This window comes from Myxocyprinus asiaticus, chromosome 37 (assembly GCF_019703515.2).
Source record: "Myxocyprinus asiaticus isolate MX2 ecotype Aquarium Trade chromosome 37, UBuf_Myxa_2, whole genome shotgun sequence".
In the NCBI taxonomy this organism is placed as follows: domain Eukaryota; kingdom Metazoa; phylum Chordata; class Actinopteri; order Cypriniformes; family Catostomidae; genus Myxocyprinus; species Myxocyprinus asiaticus.
In genome coordinates this window covers 14,783,997-14,803,050 of record NC_059380.1, presented here as the reverse complement: position 1 = coordinate 14,803,050, position 19,054 = coordinate 14,783,997, and positions in this window count along the sequence as shown.

The window sequence follows — 19,054 nt, the reverse complement described above, 5'->3', positions numbered from 1 at the left end:
TGGCCAGTATAAAAAGTGATCCAGAGCTCTTTGATATCATCTGCTTGTGGAATCCCCAAACGACAAATGCAGGAACTGATTTTAGACTTTGTGCCAAGATTAGAAGTGCTTCTTTGATGTTTAGCGCAATTACATATTTCTCAGGAAAATAGCAAACTGTGCTTTGCGCCACTTCATTAATGTACAATACACCCACAGTTTGTGCACATACACCCAAAGATAGCACAAACACTCTCACCCATTCCCACTTGAGCTTTGCGCTGGCACGAAAATTGCGCTTAGAATTAGCATTCTCATGAAAATTCAATAATACGTTGTGCTGTGCTTAGCATGGTCACGAAAGTAGAGCCCTATAGCTACTAAACACAGCATGTACTAAATTTAACTAATAAAACTTGAAAATACCCTATGTTGTATTACTGAGTCAAAAAAAAAGTGAAAAACAGCAGCAATTAACTAAATATTTCACTTAAAAAAAGACGATGCAGTGTCTTTTTCGGAGGGATCAAGTCAATTGGTGAATTGTTTATTTGAACTGGTTCATTTACATGAACCATTCACACCAACCGATTCACTAAAATTAATCAGACTTCCCAATGCTACAATAAGTAAATTGTTGAAATGTTTATTTTATCTGGTTAATTTACATGTCCCATTGAACGATTCACTTGAACTGAAATGTTTTGGACTTCAATCCAAACACATGAAAGACAGAGGATGGTTACTTCCTGGGTTTGCTTGGCTGTATTGCTGCGTGTGCAAAACAATGTGAATTTTTTTTTCGTGTTTTGTGATGTTAGAAAAGCTGTTGCAAAAATAGCTGAACTACTGACAAGCTACTGAAACGTTTAGTTAAGTTAGAAGTGTTGCTATTTTTAATATGCATCATTCTTTTAAAAATATTTGTGTAAAGAGACTGCATGGCTGTATGATTGATTTTATGCACCTGTTGGTAATAAATGTAGTCGCTAAATTGCCATGCCTGTTATTTAGAAGGGGGTGCCCACATACATTTGCTCATGTACTGTAGTGTCTGTGTCTATGTGCATGGAATTAACACATGGAAAATATCATTTGTTTGTGCTGTCATTTAGCAGACATAAAGTCTGTAGTTTTTTCAGTTTGGAAAAAACATGGTTAAAGACAAAAAATGGATATGGTTGAAGACAAAATGGATTTATCTTTGCTAGACCTATTCTTACCTTCCCCATTTATGGTCTTATCCTGAAAGCTTTGCTCTGTACTTTGGGGCCGCACTCCAAAAATATCCTAGAACATACATTTTGTGGTGATGTGAAAGTGGTTTGATATTTAGCTGTTAGAGAAGACATGCAATTTAGAAGCCAAAATGGCCTGTCATCCTAAAAAAAAGTGCACTTTGACAGATGTGTTCCTTTATAGACAAAATAATGATCTCTCAAAGTGGCTGGTAGCAGAGATTTTTTATTTGTGTCATTTGTTAAAAGCTCAAATGAAAGCTCAATTAATCAATAGCAGACAATCTGATAAATACTCAAATTTACAAGGAACAGATCAAACAAATTAAAATGTTGTCATTATTTACTCACCCTGATGTGATTCCAAACCTCAGTGACCAATTTAATTTATTTAATTTTTGAGTTGATTTTTTTTTTCTTTTTCTTTTTCTTTTTTTCAGAATATCATGGGCGACTTTTACATATGATGAAAGTGTATGAGGACTTGGGCTGTCAAGCCCCAAAATGAAAAAAAATAAAAAATAATAATAATTATAATCAATAAAGTGGTCCAAATGACTTGTGCACTATACAGTATATTCCAAGTATTTTGAAGCCATATGATTGCTTAGTGTTTCTTTTGAGTCTTTTGAGTTTCTTTTGAAAATTTGAATGAGTTTTCATCAGACTGATCTGGTTCTCAAGATCAGCTCACTGATTCAATTATTCAGTCTCAATGGTTAGCAGCTCACAAGAGGGGAAGATTATCAGTGAATAATAACTTAAGGCCCGTTCAAACATTGCACTAAAAAAGCTAGTGAACAAAGCAGAACGCATGATAAAACAGTGCGGCACAGCACAACGCCAAAGACGTACACTGAGCACATGTTTACATAAGAAAACAATTAAAAGAACAACCTTTATAGACACAGAAACTAGATCAGAGTGAAGAACCCCTTAAATTTCAGTCTGTTTCTCACACAAAGCTATCGATTAACTTCAAATTCAGCGCAGATTTGTCATTTGGACAACTTTAATTATACTTTTATGTTTTTTGTCATTTTGGAGCTTGACAGCCTCAGTCCTCATTCACCTCCATTATATGGAAAAGAATGGCCAGAATATTCTTCAGGAATTCACCTTTTGTGTTCTTCGGAAAAAACAAAGTCACACGGGTTTGGAACCATGTGTGGAGTTGAATACACATATGTGATCATACATATACATATATGATGTATAATAATGTACAAAATGTAATGTACTGAAATATTATGCTTAACATTGAAATACCATAAGATAAAATAAAAAAAAGTCTCTGTATATGTAGCTGAAACAATGATCAGAAGGGACTTTGGCATGGAGGTCACTATAGCCATAGGCTAAGTGAATGTTGAGAGCAGAAAATCGATCTCAATGGCACTAGAGATCGATGTTTGTAACACAACACTGAGATTCAGAGAGCAAATGAGGGTAAGAGAGAGAAACAGAGATAGAGAAGAAGAAGAGAGACACATCACTGCAATCTGTTGTGTTTACTGCATCCAGCAGACCCTCAGAACACCACAGTCAAGCTCCAATAGGAGAGAGTGAAAGTGTATGGCACACAAGATCTGAGATTAAGACAAAAGTGTGGTCATTTACAGTTGAAAATATCTCTTTCTGCATGTTGTACCGATTGTATGTATACCAATTCAAATATACAGTTGTCACTAGGGATGTACTGATCTGATACCTGGATCAGTATCGGCTCCGATACTGACGTTTTTAGATGTATTGGGTATCGGTCTGACAAGTGTGATCCAAATCCGATATTGTGTGTTAGTCATGTTTGATACTGTCAAGCTCCAGAAATGGCATAAAAGCACCATTAAAGTAGTCCATATGACTCATTTTATTCAGTCTTGTGAAGACATGCGATAGCTTTGTGAATTGCAAAAGGCTGTTTAATAAGTAAATAAATACTGTAGTATGCATGCGCAGGCTGGTGATGCACACCACACTAACAACATCTCGGATGTAGATGCTCAATTGTTTGGTTCTCTAACATGCATTGAGAATGGCACCGGAGGACCATTTTAAAGCGAAATAAACTACTGTGAACTAGCCTACATACAGACACTTACAGGAATTCCTGGAGAACTCCAACCATCAAAATAAAAGCCAGAGGGTTTTAAAGTTAAAGGTTCACAACTGAAATATATTTAATATATTGTATTATAAAATTAAAAAAGTCAATAATAATGATAATAATAATAATAATAATAATACTTTGTTATTATTGTCATTAATATTTGTTTACAAATTACAGCAATATTTAAGTTGACTGGGTTCCAAAAAAATATCTTAACTAAAGTGAACAAAAAAGAGATCTGAATTCTTTAAAGTTCAGATACAAGTTAAAAAAAAGCACTTTCACTGGAATTAATGTTAATTTTGCTGCTACATTATGCAGTAAACTTGTTAACAATATTCTATACATTTTTATTGAAATAATGTGTAGTTAGAGGTTTGTGTTTCTTTACATATAAAAGAGTACCCCCAATTAGTATCACACAGTAATGTTTAGATATTCTACACTGATTAAGAAAAAACAACACTGGGATCTTTATCGGCCAGTACTGAGATTTCAGTTCTCGGAATCGGATCAGAAGAGAAAAAGTGGTATGGGTGTATCCCTAGCTGTTACTGATAGAAGAGCCCTAAAATGAGATTCCTCAAATGAGAGCTCTTTGGATTTATTGTAACTGCAGACATTACCGGCAATAAATTAAAATGGATACATATTGTGTTGATTTACCGCTTTGTAACTCGGAGTGGAGTCAGCATGAAATGTGCTCCTTCTCAGATGTCTACTGAAACCAAAGCCGGAAGAGACCCCAGTGTGCAAACATGCATCCTCTTGAGTCCACTAAAGTCTAAACTAAATCTTAAGTCTGCACTGTCAAATTTTTACAGCAACTCTTCAAGAATAATGTGATTAAAGTGACAGTTTTTATATCTAACTATTCTCTGAGCAAATCTCTTCTAGACACTGGAATAATCTCATTCCACAAACCATTCACCTTGACATTTTTTTAAAGCTGAATTGTGTAATTGTGCTACTGGTATTAACGCACTAAAATAATTGCAATATGATGTTTTCCCAAACACTCTCCTGACTGCAGTTGGTTGGACAGGTAATCCCGCCATTGGAGGAAGCAATGAGTACGTTTACATGCACAGTTATAATAAAGCTACAGCTGGTTTTTGCATAGTCGAGCTACAGTCTTTATCAGTCTTTTCTGTTTGACCTTTTGGCACAACATGGAAAACTTTACAATTCTGTACTTTTCTTTACTGTTTTATTTGGGTAGAAATGGGTACAAATGTAAGTTTCTGGCATTCACCATGTTAGGTCTAGCTTGTTTGTGCTGTGTTCAGCTTCCAGGTTAAAAACACGTTACAGGTCACCTCTGTCGTTCAGAGCATGCGCACAACTGTGAGGCCAATTGTGGTCCGATTAATGTGTATACATGCTGAATAAAGCCAAGCTACAATTGCATTATCTAGGTCTGATAGTCCGAATTTGCAAAAATAATTTGCAAAAAGCGTTTATATGACATTTAAAGAAGATTAATTATTGTTTTATTCCAACTGAACTTTTACAATCCATGTACTCATACTGAATGTTGTTTATTGGTCTGGTTGAGACACTGTAAAAGATTAATGTTCTGATAGCACTGCAGTGCTTACACATTTTTCAGTGAAATCAACCTACAAGTGCCTTACTAATATAAAAAGTACAGACATCACTTTTAATATTAATTTAATAAACTGTACATTAGAATCAGAACCAGTATCAGAATCAGAATAAGCTTTATTGCCAAGTATGCTTACACACACAAGGAATTTGTCATGGTGACAGAAGCTTCCAGTGCAAAGAGAATAAAACAAATATACATATACAACATATACATACAAACATTTGAAATACACATATAAACATATTTACAGGTGCATCTCAATAAATTAGAATGTCGTGGAAAATTTCATTTATTTCAGTGATTCAACTCAAATTGTGAAACTCGTGTATTAAATAAATTCAATGCACACAGAATGAAGCAGTTTAAGTCTTTGGTTCTTTTAATTGTGATGATTTTGGCTCACATTTAACAAAAACCCACCAATTCACTATTTCAAAAAATTAGAATACATCATAAGACCAATAAATAAAACATTTTTAGTGAATTGTTGGCCTTCTGGAAAGTATGTTCATTTACTGTATATGTACTCAATACTTGGTAGGGGCTCCTTTTGCTTTAATTACTGCCTCAATTTGGCGTGGCATGGAGGTGATCAGTTTGTGGCACTGCCGAGGTGGTATGGAAGCCCAGGTTTCTTTGACAGCGGCCTTCAGCTCATCTGCATTTTTTGGTCTCTTGTTTCTCATTTTCCTCTTGACAATACCCCGTAGATTCTCTATGGGGTTCAGGTCTGGTGAGTTTGCTGGCCAGTCAAGCACACCAACACCATGGTCATTTAACCAACTTTTGGTGCTTTTGGCAGTGTGGGAAGGTGCCAAATCCTGCTGGAAAATGAAATCAGCATCTTTAAAAAGCTGGTCAGCAGAAGGAAGCATGAAGTGCTCCAAAATTTCTTGGTAAACGGGTGCAGTGACTTTGGTTTTCAAAAAACACAGTGGACCAACACCAGCAGATGACATTGCACCCCAAATCATCACAGACTGTGGAAACTTAACACTGGACTTCAAGCAACTTGGGCTATGAACTTCTCCACCCTTCCTCCAGACTCTAGGACCTTGGTTTCCAAATGAAATACAAAACTTGCTCTCATCTGAAAAGAGGACTTTGGACCACTGGGCAACAGTCCAGTTCTTCTTGTCCTTAGCCCAGGTAAGACACCTCTGACGTTGTCTGTGGTTCAGGAGTGGCTTAACAAGAGGAATACGACAACTGTAGCCAAATTCCTTGACACGTCTGTGTGTGGTGGCTCTTGATGCCTTGACCCCAGCCTCAGTCCATTCCTTGTGAAGTTCACCCAAATTCTTGAATCGATTTTGCTTGACAATCCTCATAAGGCTGCGGTTCTCTCGGTTGGTTGTGCATCTTTTTCTTCCACACTTTTTCCTTCCACTCAACTTTCTGTTAACATGCTTGGATACAGCACTCTGTGAACAGCCAGCTTCTTTGGCAATGAATGTTTGTGGCTTACCCTCCTTGTGAAGGGTGTCAATGATTGTCTTCTGGACAACTATCAGATCAACAGTCTTCCCCATGATTGTGTAGCCTAGTGAACCAAACTGAGAGACCATTTTGAAGGCTCAGGAAACCTTTGCAGGTGTTTTGAGTTGATTAGCTGATTGGCATGTCACCATATTCTAATTTTTTGAGATAGTGAATTGGTGGGTTTTTGTTAAATGTGAGCCAAAATCATCACAATTAAAAGAACCAAAAACTTAAACTACTTCAGTCTGTGTGCATTGAATTTATTTAATACACGAGTTTCACAATTTGAGTTGAATTACTGAAATAAATTAACTTTTCCATGACATTCTAATTTATTGAGATGCATCTGTACATAAACAGTGAAATAAGTATAAAAAATAAGATACAACAGACAAATATATAGAGGAAACTACAGTAGGGCAATATTGTTGTTCAGATATGTTATATACAGATATACAGTTTTGTGCAAGGTGATTTAATGTATTGTGCATAAGAGGTAGGATATGTCAAATAAATATAAATGGAATATAAATATGAATCAGTAGCTGAATATGCACATGACTGTATTGCCACAATGGAGAGTATTGGGGCAGTTTTAACTGTTCATAATTTGAATGGCCTGAGGGAAGAAACTGTTCTTGTACCTGACTGTTCTGGTGCTCAGTGCTCTGAAACGCCAGCCAGAGAGCAACTGTTCAAAAAGATAATGGGCTGGGTGAATGGTACTGGGGTCCAAAGCGAAGCAAATCAAAGCATTAATATACATAATATAAATAAAACCTTTCTGGCATCTCCGTTCCGTCTGCAAATGTGTGTTTGCGTGCGTGTTGATTTACCACCAGTTTTCTCAAAATTCACTAGTTGTTTGTTGTGTTACAAGTTAAAGGGGCATTCAGTAGTTCTCTAGCTAGTTTTAGCATTGCTCTTCTTTGTGTACTTTAAGTACCAATGTGACAGTGGTGTTAGATGCTGTACTGCCATTTATCGATGTGGATCAGTCAAATCATCTCTGCTGCTCCCGCCAGCTCTGGAATATAATTTGAATCTAGAAAGTTTGGGGTAATTTCTAAAGTTATTTATTACTAATATAATATAATTGCTTTGCCTGAAAACAAACGTCAGAATTCAAGCGAACAGACAACTACAGTCAAGGACAGATTATTATTGTCCCTCATATCAATAATCTTTGGAGACTATCTACGCTTCACGTTATTTCTAAAGACAGTTATCACCTTTATTAGAGAACTGCTTAGTGTAAAATGAACCTCATTATCTAGCGATACAGAATGTCATGGTAAAGGAAAGATTAGAATTGTTTTTGATGATCAAATTTAGGATGTCCATGAATACTGTTTCCAAGCAACCAAAGCAATGGTTTACACAAAATCCACAACAATCGCTGTGCCAAGCTACTTTGCACTAGTGATGTCCGGTTCATGAACAAATCGTTCTTTTGAACCGGTTCTTTTTAATGAACTGGATGAACCAGTTCACCAAATCAGACTGAATCTTTACTCAATCAAAACTCACTTTCGGATGTTCCTGACAGTCACTCCCACTCGAAATGAGCCAATATCCCAGAGTATATAATCCTATGATTCTGGTTTTTGCCAACTCTTATTATTATCAGCGCTCCAGTTACTCCACTGAACTGAACAGTAGGCTGTCTCGAGCTGCTGCCTGAAACTGAGCATGCGTGTACCGAGGGTTGGAGTGTGTGGGGACAAAATGAAAGCTTCTTATGTACAGAGCAGAATATAAGGATAATAACACATAAAACATTCTGTTGTGTCATAATTGTCATAGTGTTATCGACGATTATCTGGTTGCAAAAATTCACATCAACATAACATTGACAGTCATGAGTCTCTGACAGCTTGCGAGCCAGTACACAGTACACAGTACACAGTACACAGTACACAGTACACAATGAACTGAGAACTGTCTCTTTCGGACATGTTCGCTGAGAACTGATGAGCTGCTGATTCGGAGTACAACCGTTCTCGAGTCACCAGTACACTGAACTGAGAAAACAGTTCGGACTCGGAGTCTCGGACATGTCCGCTGAGAACCGATGAGCTGCTGATAACGAGCATGCGTGAACCGATGACTTGAATGAGGGGGTGAATTGTACATTTCTTTATGGTTTCTCATGGTTTCAGTGAAAAATTGAGTTAAGAAGACTTTTTTGTTTTATATACTTTAGAAATGTAGCTAAAACATCCGCGTTTGCACATCATTGCCCTTTTTGGGTGCTTTAGTTGGAAAACTTTAATGTAGGAAACTTATCCAAGATTATTATTATTATTATTATTTAATTGAATAAAATGTAAATCAGCTATATGCGCTTACACACGGCTTTATTTGAATGTGTTTTGACCGTGTATTTTCATCCGCCGGGATAATAGCATTACGTATTAGTGACGTCATTGCGTGATGACATAAACAAACTGGTGAATCGGTTTTTTGAACCGGTTCTTTGAAACGAACTGTCCGAAAGCACCAGTTTGCAGAAAAGAATCGGACTTCCCATCTCTACTTTGCACTAAACAAATGTTTACTCTAGTTTTTTGCCTTTGGTGGTCTTTCTGTCTTCTTGCTTCAAACCTTTTTTTGCTTCTTCGGCAGTACAGCTTCTGGATCTCCCGTTGTCTCCGCTGCTAAAGCACGATAAATAAACATGTTCCATTGTGTTCTTTTCGCTCTTCGCATCACCAAACAACAATACTGTGTGCTAAGCATAGCCAAGCTTATCTACATAGGCGGCAGCCATTGAACGCAAGGATACTCTTCGTTAATGTTTAGTGAAATACTGCGGGTCATGTGATTTCAACATGTCAAAACACATTGAAGGGGGTGACCTGCACCATGTATAATAAAACGATTTTTATAGAAAGTCTTAGAGTACAGTCTTCATCTCATATGAGTTTACACCATTCAGATCACTCTTCACAAAAACACCATTCATTTGTTAATGTGTAGAACTTTTTAAATTGGCTCCAAACTACTGAATGCACCTTTAAATGTGACAGGGTTGAATTCTTAGTGAAGGGCAGAGAGAGAGAAACACTCCAGAGCAGATGAGTAATTACAGTGGCTGTGTAGGCCTCTGTTAGACATATATTATAAATGCATTAAACTCAGAGGATAAGACTGACTACAGGCTCGGAAAAATGCATGAATCATGTATTAAGCCCTTAAAGAAATAGCTCCCCCAAAAATGTAAATTCTCTCATCTTTTACTCACCCTCATGCCATCCTAGAAGTGTATGACTTTCTTTCTTCTACAGAACACAAATGATGATTTTTAAAAAGAATATCTCAGCTCTGTAGGTCCATACAATGCATGCGAATGATGACCAAAACTTTGAAGCTCCAAAAAGCACATTAAGGCTACATAAAAGTAATCCATATGACTCCATTGGTTAAATCCATGTCTTTTTAAGCTATCTAATCAATTTTAGGTGACAGACAAAATTCTAACTCTTTTTTTCACTGCACATCTTGCCATTGCAGCCTCTAGGCACGATAATTGTTTCAAATTCGATTACACTTCCTAGTGCTTGACACATTCGCTAGATGGCGCTAGGAAGTATCATTGAGCATAAAATCATGATCGCCAAGGAGACTTTATAGTGAAAAAGGAGTTATATTTTGGTCTCTTCTCACCCAAAACCGATTAGATCTCCAGCTGAGATATTTGAGACTCTTTGTACTGTACATATAAACTAGTAAAAATGTAGTTAGTGTGTAGTTGTTATGTAGTAGTTGTTAATGTCTGTTGCGATGGCTTTAATTTGCTGTGCAAACCCACGGATGGCCTAAGCAACATTTTTGGACCATCTGATGCATTTTGCACACAATAAGGGCAATGCTTTCCAAAATTTCCAAAACAAGCTTCAATCTGATTGGATGTTTTAGAGGAAATATTATTGTTTACCATGTTATCACAAGTGCTTACAAGGAAGAAGTAGTCCGTGGTTTTGTCAAAGTTTGCACTTTGTTGCATGCTGGTCTATGTGGTATCATCGATTTTAGACTAACCTGCTCTAAATGTCACTTTAAAAAACAAACAAACTGGGTTGTTATTTTACATGTTGGTCAGATAGCCCCTTCCTGTCTATGTGTATGGTTCTTGTCCAGAATAAGCTACATTGTGCAGTTATGCTGATAGTCAAAAGCCTAGCTGCAAGACTAATTTTCCACTCAGCACCTAAAGACTCAAAAGGATATGATTTTGGTGGAATGTTTTTTATTGTGATGGAATCCTTCTATTCATCCTTGGCCAGTCAAATTTGACCATTGAAGTGGTGTTAGTCATAAAATAATGTTCAGCAGGAAATGGATAAAAATTTCAAGCAGTTGACATTTGAAAAATAGGGAGCAGCTCAGTGCCACTGATCATAACTGACCATGACCTTCAAACCCACAATGATCAGAACATGCAGAAATGAAATATCCCTTTCACCATTGTAGGAAAATATAATTCCATTACATTCCACCAGTCTGTTCCATTCACTGGCTAGAGTCAGATGGGAAAGGAGAGGAGAGCTGTCGTTAAAGCTCATTACAGTCTCATTCTTATTCAGATACAAGTCAAGGATAGAGCTGAATGAAATGAATGAGCAGACTGCAGTAATGAGTGTGACAGTTCATTTGTATTGGTACAGCATCAGGTTTGTGTGCCATTCAGTACTGAACTGAGAATGCCTTCTTATTTCCAGTTTAATTCCTGAATTTTAATTCATTCTGAATTGAGGTCACAAAGAAGATACAGAATTGTAATTGTAATTTAAGGAAGCATAATTAAAATGGAATGAAATTGAATGAAATGTATCTGTTGTAATAGTAGCTTTTAATTTTTCAATGTGAAATATATATTTAATTTAGATATACACAACAATATAAACTATGTTTTACATTTCGGGCCATGGTGGAAGAACATAATTTCCCAGAATGGTCAAAATTCCTGTTCTGTTATATGGTATATATATATAGTTACACAGATATAGGAAAACAGCCTTTTTTTGTTTTGTTTTGTTTTTTGGTGCAGTGTGACGAAATTAGAATCTACTTTGTTATTTGAGTTGACTGTATTTAACTTAGATCAGAGAAATATAATCAGTTGAGAAAGGCATAATCACTGATATATATAGAACTGGATTGCTGACGCAATGGTAAACAGCCTGCAGGAGTTGAAGCCACCAGAAGTGTTCGAGCGGCCATCTTGGTATGCCCAAACTCTCATAGAGCATCAATGACTGAAAGGCGAAAATGCCCCCCTTTCACCGTCTCCGACCTGCGGATACATCAGTCGAGCCAGTTATGAGGGAAAAGATATATATGGATCACGATGTCAGAGCATTAACTTGCCTCGGTGTTAAGCCTATCAGTGCAGCACAACGATCACCAAAGGAAGCAGCAAAACTGGAAAGCTTGGAAGAGAAGGAAAAACAGAGAGAGAGAGAGAGAGAGAGAGAGAGAGAGACCATGTACTTACTAGCAGATATGTATGAAGTGTGTGTTCAGCAGGGCTATTTTTAGCTTGAGGAAATGGACAAAATTCAGGCAGGAACGCTGCAGAAAAAAAAATTATACGCTCTAATCTACCATTACAATGTGTCTGATTGCTTTCTAAATGGAGATGACTCTATCTCTTCTGCTTTCTGTCTCTTATTTTTCTTTCTTCATTCTGTCCCTGATGCATGGAAAGACAATTGTGTTAAAAGCTACATTTGTTGTGCTAGTATTTCTGACTTAAAGCTGCATTGCATGTGCCTTGTGGAAGGCAATATACGAGTATGAATAACAGATGCTATACTATCTAGCAGCTGTGTTGACTGCAGAAATATGAGATCACCATTGTATAAGCATCTAATGAGAAAACAGATTCTGAAATTCTTTCCCTGAGACTGGATTGGAACGTTTTACAGTGCTAAATTTCATATTCATGCATAATAACTATGGAATTTATTTTATTGCCCTGTTTGTAATTGCAAACATATATTATGTTAAATCCGGTACAGTTCACAATTAGTATGAAAGCAATCCATCCCAACTCTTTAAATAGAACTGCTATTGATGACATATTCATATCTTCGCATGCTCTCTGTCACACTATAAACTGTTAGAAGGACAACTTAGCTTTGAGTTTGTGGATTTCTTAGCATGCTGTATGTCGGCATCACTACTTCAGGCTCCTCTTCAGTGCTAAACATTAGGACAAGCATTTGACTAGGGCTTTCTCTGGCTAGCACAGTCATGTCATTCATTTTCTAATTTTCCCTCCAGCCTTTCAAAATGGATGCAAGTCTTAATTACTCAAAAAAACACTGTGAGCAGAAGAAGCACCCTGCCAAGGAGACAGATATATCATTCTGGCTTGGTTCCTTGAATACTCCAGCCCCCCCCCCCCCCCCCCCCCCAAATACCGATACTCCTCCTCACTGCCCCAGAACTCTTGTTCCTCTCACATTCTCTCTCTTCTTTCTATAAAAGTTAAAATATTTATCAACAAATCTTAATAGCCTATAAAAGTTTACAAACTAGGCATTTTATGGGAGATGTCCCTGACTGTTGCCCCACCACCAGGAGATGAGACCAATTAGGACAGAAATGCAGTTGTGTGTGGATGAGTGTAACGACTTATCCACCTGCAAGGAAGGATGAAATGTGGCAGGAATAGCCAGACACAACCTTGCACTGCAGCAGCAGGTCATACAACAAGGATACAGAGCCTGGTTGAGCACCACAGTGCTACTGAATCCACTGTTGTGGAGGGGCACCATGAAGACCAGTACTGCCAGTAGGACAAGTTGGTGAGCAGTGGGAGGATACAACTGTCAACCCACAGATAAGACAGGGAAGACAAGAAAATGAAAAGGAGCCAGAGAGAAGGAACCTAATTAATTGGCCAAGATCTAACGATAATGAAGCATGGAGCAGACTAGACCAGCACCTGTGCTCCACTTTGGAGAATGCACTCAGTGGGAGGGTGGAGGCCAAGCTTAACATGTTTAGTGACATTGTGCACAAAGAATGTGTAGGTAGATTTGGGGAAGTGTCAGTGAGGAAGAGTGGTTCCAGGGTGATGGGTAGGAGAGAAAAGGAAATACTTCAGCGAGTGGAGGGTTAGGGTTAGGGTTAGGGTTAGAGTGGAGGAAGACAGATCCAGTCTGCCAAAAGAGACTAGAAAGACCTCAATGTAGTCTGGCTGGACCTGGCAAATGCCTATGGATCGGTTCCACACAAGCTCGTCAGCTATGCGCTGGAGTTTTTCCATGTACCAGAGTGTATTAAGAACTTGGTAGGTAGTTACTATTGGGACCTGAAAATATGTCATGCAACAAAGAATACACAACTAGTTGGCAGCAACTGGAAAAAGGAATTGTGATGGGATGTTCAACCTCTCCCATCCTGTTCACAGCTGTATTCGAGATCATTCTAATTGGTGCCAGACAGAATCTGTGCGCAATCAATTCATGCAGTGGAGCCATTGGAGTGGGGCATGGTCTGAACAGAGAGTGAAGGCCCGCCCCAGCAGGTAGTACCGGAGAGTGAGGACCACCCATTTGATGGCAAGCACTGCGTAGCAATAGGGATGATGTCACATGCATCCTCCAGACTGCTGCATGCACAAACAGACTCCTAAAAAGGCTGGAAGAGCTTTTGCCATGAGCCAGCAAAGTCACATAGCTTTTCTATTCATAAGGGAATTAGAAGTGACCAGACATTGTTTGAGGTGGATGGTGAAAGAATCCCGGTGCTGGCAGAGCAGCCCATTCAAAGTTTAGGGAGAGAATGCACAGCAGATCTGTCAGATAAACACATGGCAGGGTTGGTTCTGAAGCAGCTGAAAGAGAGCTTGGAGAAGATAGACAAGTGTCATCTCCCAGGCAAATACAAGGTCTGGTGTTGCAAATTTACATTGTATCATTGCCTGATGTGGCTGCTAAAAATGTGTGAGATCACTGCAGCAGGAGTGGCAAGAATGGACACCAAGGCCAACAGTTACATCAAGAAGTGGCTGGGCTTGCCTTGTTGTATTACATACATAGCATTGTTTGGAAGAAATGCCTTATTGGGTTACAAGCAGGAGAAGACCAGGCTGTTCTTAGTAATAAGGGGAATCAACAGACCAGTCTGTGATGGCTTGTCAAGGCCAGGTCCAAACAGGCCATGCCTGATAGGCAGATGAGGTTGTAAACAGGGTGGTTTTGTCAGCATCTTACCTCCTGCAGTTTGTCTCCATGCCTCTAGAGGTCCCCTGTGTTCTCCTCTACCTTAGTTCTTCCTCATGTGGCCTTGTTAGCATTATCCAGCTCACCCGTGCCTTGTTTCCCCCAGTGTATTTAAGTTGTGTTTTTTTCCCTTGGTTCCTCATTCGGTTTTTGAGTCTCTGCCCTGTGTTTCCTGCCTTGTCTCGCTAAAGCCTCTCTAGCTACCCCAAGTAAGATATCCTGAGTTCCTTTCACTGATTGTAATTGTTCACTGGCTTTGTTTTCTCCCCTCGTGGAGTTTTATTTTCTCCTTTGGTTTTGCCTATTGTTTTTTTTTTTTTGTTTTTTGTTTATGTGGTTTATACCTCGGTCTGAGAAGAACTTTTGTTGATTCATTTTTGCAAGGCCTTTTTTTTTTTTTTTTTTTAATAAAGCTACATCTCCTGGAATACTGCCTTAAGTGTTTCATTTGGGTCCAACATTACCACTCCTGTGGCCCAGTGGTAGATCTCTCAACCACCATACCAGTGACCTGGGTTCTAGCCCAGCTTGTGATAGGTTTCAAGACTGAAGCAACAAGATTTTGTTGGAAGAACCCAATCAGGAAGAGCAGGCCTTGGATGGGGGATGACTCTGAAACTGTGGTCAGCAGCCTCTTAAAAAAAACAGAGGAAAGTCATGGTAGTGACAGAGTATCTAGAATGGAAAAGGAAGTGTATATGATGCGAACAGTCAGCCAGCAGCAGCAAGGAGCTGGACAGTATGGGAGGGTATATCTAATAGAGTTTTAGGATGGGCAGACACTCTTCCAAGCCCTGGACATTTGACTTTGTATATGGTAAAGAGGAGAGTTGTCCCTTCTGCGAGGCCCCAAGAGCAAATCTGCAGCACATATTGGCTGGGTGCAAGACTGCCTTGGCACAAGGACGCATGATCAGGTTCTGCGAAAGCTGGCAGATGGGAAAGCAATAACGAGAGGCAATTGAAAGGATCCAGTGTCCAGCTGCAGAAGGTAGCAGGGAGACATTCAACTGCCCCACCACCAGGAGATGTTCCAGGATTAATGGGGCAAAACATCCTTGATAGGTGGCTCCCGGCTGATGACCCCGTAGCTGGACGACTGAAGGCACTGGCGGAGGTGCGGCAGGCAGTAATGCCCAGCAGGTTTAGACATCTACCAGTACATCATTATATATATATATATATAATACGTATATATAACAAATTCAATCATGGTACATTAGTCATATTAACAACAAAACATAAGATTAATTGCAACTAATTTTTTATCTCTTGACAGCCTTGGGCATCCATTCATAGAATATAATAGTAATATAGTATATCTGTCTTAATTTCATAACTTTGAAGTGGCATTTCAAGGGGGTCCAGTTAAACACTCGAGACTTGTTTATGTTTACAGCAGAGCAAACCCCTGTTGGCAACCAAACTGAAATTGGTTGTTTTATTTCACAGCATTTCCTTTTTTTACTGTACTGCATAGAGAGTTCACATGCCTTGTTCTTTTAGTGCCAGTACACCTATGTTGTTACCTCCCAATGCAATCATAGATGTGTGATTTTCTTGTTTGATCTAGAGTAGTGCCACTAAAGTTGAACTGGAATATATGTATCACTAAAGTTGAAATGAAATATATTTCTGTTTCTGACATTTAATTTTTTTTTGGATTGCCTTAATATTTGTCTCATTCTAGTTTCAGTCTTTAAAGTTAAAGGTTTTTATTCTTAAAAGCACCTGTAGACTCCAACCACCTCACTTGTGCATGGTGCACAGTATTCCCAGTTCAGGTGAGGCATTGGGGAGACTGTTGTTAAGCCCAATATACTGCAGCAAAACTCTGTGATCCCTGTTGCTGGGAAGAACTCTTTGTTCGGGGTTGTTTCACCTTTTTCTTTGTGTAGTTGTTACTGATGGACACTTCTCTTTTTCTATCTTTTCCTCTCCCTCTCCCTTTTTTTGTCCCAAGTCCATTAATGGTTCCAGATAACACATATCCTATATATTGCTTTTCTGTATTAATTTTCTGCCAGCCTTTTGTTGTTAACCCATTTTTAAGGCTCTGGGACTTAAGGCAGTTAATTTCTCACAGTTTTCCCACTGAATCTGCGTTCACAGAGAAGTCACAGAACGCAAGAGCTCATAATAGAAACGAACACTTAGTGGGTCTGAAAACCTACTCTGTCTTCAAGTTCTCACCTTTTTGCTCCCTCTTGAGACCATAATGTCAGAATGGCTTCCAAATGTCCCACTAAAGAGCTGTTTCACATGCTGCCTGCTCTGTTCTCAAAGCTTTCCCACAGCTGGAGAATATGGAGCATGTGTTTGACTTGGCCAGTACAGTACTCTTCTATGGGAACACTGAGTCAAAGTTCAGCTGCCACATGAGTGTATGTAGTGTAATCCTAAGCACGCTGGGTCTCAAAACTCTGAAGTATTGCACCACTGACTTGGACCAGCCATGGAATTATTTCATTTTAATTTTACGTATATATCATGTCAATGTAAATAGCACCTGCCACACAGTGTGTCTATTTGCACTCCAATGGTGTAAACAGAGAAATTGAAGACAAACTGCACCGCTAGTGTCACTGCAGTAGCATGGGGTGTAACAATGTTGTGGATGTGTGGATGACCCATGTTCAATTTCGCCTTTTGTCATACTTTTTCCCATCCTTTTGCCTGGTACAGTGCTGCAGCGTATTTAAATTAAACTCATTATTATTATGTTGTCAATTTTACTATTGTGATGGATAATGATTATATGTAGTGCAATATCTGACTGGGATAGAAATGCCAGTGGTGAATTAAATCAAAACAAAATGTAGAAACAGTATAAGAAAAGAACAACAGATGTGATAAAAGTTAATTAAAATAATAAGAAAAATTAGGTGAAACAAAGTCAAATGAATTATATTTCAAAAGGTTAGAATTACTTTAAAATATCAGGGGGTGCTTCAAGAAAATAATTTAGGGTGAAGGGGTTCAGCTGACAAAAAAGTTTGTGAACCCCTTGTCTAATCAACACTTTACTCATCTTCCACAGTGACACATATGTTCAAATCTGAATTATTATCTTTATTATTAACAAGTACTATTATACTTATAATTGTTTGAATTATTATGTATTAGTTATATTGAATTATCTTTATTTGAGGACCTTTCTCTGCAAATATTGATATATGTGTTATTAATTAATCTGTGTCATGTAATTAATTTGATTAAAATTAAGTGATTGACAGCTCTAGTTGCAATACCATCATATGACCCCATTCCTTGTGACAATGAATGACTTTGACAGATTCAAAGGTCAAAATGAAAGTGTTACCCTGGATGATGATCACATCTGAGCTAACTGATGAGACGTTTTGGCACTAGAATGTCAGGCTGCACATCGATTCTCACACCTCTGTCATAGAACACATTTTTACAAGAAGCTGAATAGAGTGTGATGTGCATCATTCATAGTGTGATTTTTGCAATAAGCATGTTTAAAATTCCTTTCTATCCATTGGTTCATTAATTATGAGCATAAAAAGCCCAAATCTGAGCTAAGTTGCATTCTGATGATCCTGTGTGGTTAACTGAATAGCATACACTCCAATGATGTTATACATGTGAATAGCAAACAATGCAGAAACATGTTAAAGCACCCAGATGGTCTTAAGGGAAATGCTGAGTGCCAAAAATGATGCAGACAGAGAACTAATATTCTGACTGTGCATTCATACAACACAGAGGTTATCTGCTTTGAAACCCAGACTGCAACACAAAAATATGCAAGGTAGAAAAACTGAATAGAAATTTTCTGGAATCAGAGCCAAACCCCTTTCTTCCTGCTGACAGAGCTGCATGCACATTCGTGCTTTATTTGATTTTTTTTTGGTAAGGAAACGTCTGTGTAAAGGAGCTTCATAGCAGGAGGACACAGCAGAGCGGCTTCTTCACATGTAAGGCTTTAATTAATATACTCCAGCGCTTTACAGCTTTACAATGACTCAACAGCTTCTCAATAACTTATCAGCTTCACAATAATAATTAATCAGTTTCACAACAATAACTCATCAGCTTCACAGTAAGGTCTCTTATCCCTGACTCTCTCTGCTTCTTGTCGGTGGTGTGGTCCTTTTATACCACTCTCCCCAAGCTCACTGCAATTAGAAACAGGTGTTAATCATAATCTGGCTCAGGTGTATGCACCCTTACCGCTTTCTCTCTCTCCGGGCAGGTGCTCGACCATGCCCCCGCTGCCACATATCCCCACCGCCCAACTCGGGCCGAGGAGACATCCGGCCTGTCTACCACTCCCCCCCATTTCTGGAAAGGAAGTCGGCTACAGCCATCTATGCTCCCAGTCTGTGGACCACATTGAACTTAAATGGCTGAAGAGCCAGATACC